Source organism: Scyliorhinus torazame, chromosome 5 (assembly GCF_047496885.1).
Source record: "Scyliorhinus torazame isolate Kashiwa2021f chromosome 5, sScyTor2.1, whole genome shotgun sequence".
In the NCBI taxonomy this organism is placed as follows: domain Eukaryota; kingdom Metazoa; phylum Chordata; class Chondrichthyes; order Carcharhiniformes; family Scyliorhinidae; genus Scyliorhinus; species Scyliorhinus torazame.
The window spans coordinates 126,710,158-126,715,035 of NC_092711.1; the positions used below are offsets into that span (position 1 = coordinate 126,710,158).

Genomic DNA, 4,878 nt, shown 5'->3' on the forward strand with positions numbered 1-4,878 from the left:
TTTAAATCACTTTGAAAAATTAAATATAGCAGAGCGCAAATTCACTAGGATTTATGTGTATGTGTTTTCAATTAATGCATTTCAAACGGTTAATAAAATGATCTTCTATTTCCTTTTTGGACATTCAATGGCGCTGCCGCTACCCAACATTCCTTGCGGGTATGAATATGTCCTATTCGGACTACAGGAAGCGAATGCGCACGCGTGGTTCTCGAGGGTCTCTGGAGCATGCGCAGTGTCATTTTGCTCAGCCCTGCGCGAGAGGGTTTCGGTCCCGGGTGAGAGTCGGTCAGGCGGACGGAGGAATGGGCTCACCGGGGGGGAAGCGGAGAATTGGGGCCGCATTTCGGCTGGGAAGGCTTCAGAAAGACTTTGTTTAGGCTTCAAGCTCCGAATAAGAGCCCGCAGGCCTTGAGTTAGCAGCTCCGGGCCTTTTCCCAGGAACAGGTCAATGGTGAGCGGCCGCCACCTGAGCTCAGCGGGAAGTGTATCGAATGCGAGGCCATGTTGGTGATGTCACAGAGTGGGCGGGGCCTCGCGGTCCCTGGGACCAGGAGAGAAAATCATTCACAATTGATTTTATTCTCATTCCTCCCACAGGAGCAGGAGACCGGCCTGGTTTTCTTTCAATTCATCTTATGAGATGTGGGTGTCGATGGTTAGGCCAACATTTACTGCCCATTCCTAGTTGCCTTTCAGAAGATGTTGGTGAGCTGCCTTCTTGAACGCACAGGGCTAAATCGCTGGCTTTGAAAGCAGACCAAGGCAGGCCAGCAGCACGGTTCGATTCCCGTACCAGCCTCCCCGAACAGGCACCGGAATGTGGCGACTAGGGGCTTTTCACAGTAACTTCATTTGAAGCCTACTTGTGACAATAAGCGATTTTCATTTCATTTTCATTTCAACTGCTGCAGTTCCATGAGGTGTAGATACACCCATGTAGGTACACCCACATTGCTGTTAGGGAGGGAGTTAATGACTGCCATCTTTAGAGGGACAGGGAGCTGCGAATCCAGTTGGGTTTTTATGACAATTCAACAGTTTTCACGCTCATGTTTTCTGAGTTCCGGCTCCACAAATGACCAGATTCATTCAGCTCAATTTCACAACCTGCCTTTGTGTTTTTGTGGGTTCTCTCTCACTCCCTTTTTTTCTCTTTTAAATCAATTTCACAGGATATTAGAAGGGGAGGATTTGGAGTCAGAAAACTGAAGTCAAACATCACATCAGGGTCAGGTGGAGCCTCCCACGTACGGATTTTGAACATGGAAGGAAAAAGCACCATTCACAGTGGGGAGAAACCATACACGTGTTCTGTGTGTGGACGAGGCTACAGCCGATCATCTGGCCTGTCAAAACACCAACGTTTGTCACACGGGAAGAAACCGTGGAAATGTGGGGACTGTGGGAAGGGATTAAGATCCCCGTCTGACCTGGAAACTCATCGGCGCAGTCACACCGGGGAGAAACCGTTCACCTGCTCCGTGTGTGGAAAAGGATTCTCCCAGTTCTGCCATCTGCTGACACACCAGCGAGTTCACACTGGAGAGAGGCCATTCATCTGCTCCAAGTGTGGAAAGGGATTCACTCAGTCATCCCACCTGCTGACACACCAGAGAGTTCACACTGATGAGAGACCTTTTAAATGCTCAGACTGTGGGAAGTGCTTCAAAAGTACCAGGGAGCTGATGTACCATCAGCGTCTTCACACTGACGAGAAACCGTTCCGGTGCTCTTATTGCGGGACTGGGTTCAAACAATCATCTGTCCTCATTATACATCAGCGAATTCACACTGGGGAGAGGCCATTCACCTGCTCTGTGTGTGGGAAGGGATTCACTCAGTCATCTGACCTGCTGTCACACAGATGGGTTCACTCTGGGGAGAAGCCATTTACCTGCGCTGAGTGTGGGAAGGGATTCACTCGTTCATCCATCCTGCTGCAACACCAGCGCCTTCACAGTGGGGAGAGACCGCTCTCGTGCTCCAAATGAGGGAATGAATTCATTCAGCCATCCTTCTGGAATACTATGTTCACACTGAGGAGAGACCTGTTCAATGGCCAGATTGAAGGACGTGTTGTAGGTTCCCAGAAACTGATGTGCCATCAACATGTTCACACTGATGAGAGATCAATCACCTACCTGCACTGTGGGACTGGGTCACTATTCACCTCACTGTACATCAGCAAATTCACAGCGGGGTGAGGTGGTGCACCCGGTCTGAAAGTGGGAATGGATTTAGTTAGTTATCCCATGTCCGGAGTCACCAGTGAGTTCACCGCTAACTACACTGATTGGATTTTACTGATAATCAGATCTCAAACTGAACTGGGTCTGTCTCTGCTAATAATAATCCCTAGCCCAGTTATAGGGTTTATTATTCTGTATAAAAGTCAAATCAATCATTTTGTGTTCAATACAGTCAATCCGGGGAAACGTAAGGGTGGGGGTGGCTGCATTTTTGCGAGCCCTGGCACCACTCGTGCATTAATCCTCTTTATCCAGATGCACAACCCATAATTATTTGATCCTGACCTGTATGATCTGTGTTATGTTCCTGGGAGATCCTGGTAAAACTTTGGTGGCAGGGAGCAGAGTTCAGTCAAGACAATCATTGGCTGAATGATGCGGTCAGAAGCCGGACTGGGGTCCAGTCACAGTGGTGGTTTCCATGGTGGACGGAGACGGCCGGACTGGGGTCCAGTCACAGTGGTGGTTTCCCTGGTGGACGGAGACGGCCAGACTGGGGTCCAGTCGCAGTGGTGGTTTCCCGAATGTATGTAGGCGGTCAGAGGCCTGGCTGGGGTGCAGTCGCAGTGGTGGTTTCCCGAGTGGATGTAGGCGGTCAGAGGCCTGGCTGGGGTCCAGTCGCAGTGGTGGTTTCCTGAGTGGACGTAGGCGGTCAGAGGCCTGGCTGGGGTCCAGTCGCAGTGGTGGTTTCCCGAGTGGACGTAGGCGGTCAGAGGCCTGGCTGGGGTCCAGTCGCAGTGGTCGTTTCCCTGGTGGACGGAGACGGCTGGAATAGGGTCCAGTCGCAGGGGTGGTTTCCCTGGTTGTCGGAGGCGACCAGGCTGGGTCCAGTTACAGGGGGGGTTTCCCTGGTGGACGGAGGCGGCCGCGCTGGGTCTAGTTACAGGGGTGGTTTCCCTGGTGGACGGAGGTGGCCAGATTGGGGTCCAGTCGCAGTGGTGGTTTCCCGAGTGGATGTAGGCGGTCAGAGGCCAGGCTGGGTCCAGTTACAGTGGTAGTTTCCCTGGTGGACGGAGGCGGCCGTGCTGGGTCTAGTTACAGGGGTGGTTTCCCTGGTGGACGGAGGTGGCCAGATTGGGGTCCAGTCGCAGGGGTGGTTTCCCTGGTGGATGGAGGCGGCCGCGCTGGGTCTAGTTACAGGGGTGGTTTCCCTGGTGGACGGGCCTAAAGGATGGCTGCCATTGTGAGCTGTTGTGGATGATGGTTTCAGCTCCTCAGCCCAAATTATTTATGAATTGTGGGATGTCCCAAAGGTATTGGATGAAACAGAGAAGAGAATCCTGTCAGTCAATGGAGCAGCTTCCTGAGTGAGGCCTCGCCTTCAGTCCTTAAATATCCTGCTGCATGGGGTGTTGAACGTCCTGCTGCACGGGATGTTGAACATCCTGGTTGATTCGGGGAGTTGGGGCTGGAGAAGGGATATCCGTGCACCCGGTCTCCCGAGGGGAGCTGGGAATGAATTCCCGGCTGAATTTGAGAACAAGCTGCCATGCTTTCACAAGCTCGATTTGCAGGTTCAGTGGTTTGAGTTTGACGGAGAACATTGTATCCGCTCTTCGAGGCCTGGGGTCGGTCGGGGACCCCGACCACTGGTCTTATTTTATATCCTCGCTGTTTTGGGGGAAGTGTTGGAGGCGCCAGACATGGTGGACCGTGGGTAATTGTTTACGGGTGTTTCGGGACGACGACATGGCGGAGGTGCAGGGGCTTCGGGGGACCTCTGGATGGATCCAGATTGTTGCTCCACGATCCTTGGAGGCTGTGGCCTTTCCAATCTCCCTGGATGGTTACGTTATTCTGCAGTTCATCATTAAACCTGACCTTTGTCCTTCTGTGACTTTACTCCTGATTTTGTGTTATTGCCTTTTATCCCAGCAAGGGTGTATGATATATGAGCAGTGAGGTGTTGTTGCCTGTTACCCTGTGAAAGCAACACTGAGATGGTTGTATGACATGAGGGCTGTGCAGTATTTACCTGTGTTTTTTACGTACTACAATCCTTGCTTTTACACTGAGGAGTGAGGTCAGTTGTGTCGTGAGCCTTGGCAGGGTGGAGAATCCTTGGTTGCTTTATGGAGCAGAGCGTGCACCATAGGGCCATGTTCATGGCTTTACCCTGAGATCCCCACACTTTACAATATCCTTTATTCTCCGTGTGAAGGCATGCACTGACCATGTCAATTATAATCTGAATCGATTGTATGAATGTTTGCTGTGTGTGTATATAATATATATATTATATGGAATAATGATCACTCTACTGAACTTGATTTGGGGTATTTGCTGCATCTTGTGGTTGAATGTAAAGGTTCGGACAAAAGGTTTTGTGAATTATTTCTTTACTTTTCTTTATTTTGGGGTTAAAGAATGTTGATTGGATCCTGTAAAGATGCAGACAGGTCCCTGATCCGAGGAAAATACATCATAAAGTGTCCCTGGCACCTCATTATGATTGGAATTGGGGGAAAGGTCTGTTTTGGAGCAAACCTCAGCAGGGTATGGAAATCTTATCCTATATTTTCTTTAGGTGTGTGAGCGATCGCTACATGTGAAGGCGTGCACCATTTTACCCTGTTTTCATGCGTTATCCTCTTCTCCCTCTTTCTCCAGTTTATCCATTCACCGT

General features: G+C 50.6%; 1 long non-coding RNA gene across 1 annotated transcript; it reads left to right on the forward strand.

Moving 5' to 3' along the window:
- The first annotated feature begins 284 nt into the window (after positions 1-284).
- LOC140421865 (uncharacterized) lies at positions 285-4,094 on the forward strand. The gene is made up of 2 exons (XR_011947140.1): positions 285-454; positions 1,176-4,094. It is a non-coding gene; the product is annotated as an uncharacterized lncRNA (long non-coding RNA).
- The last annotated feature ends 784 nt before the right edge of the window (positions 4,095-4,878 follow it).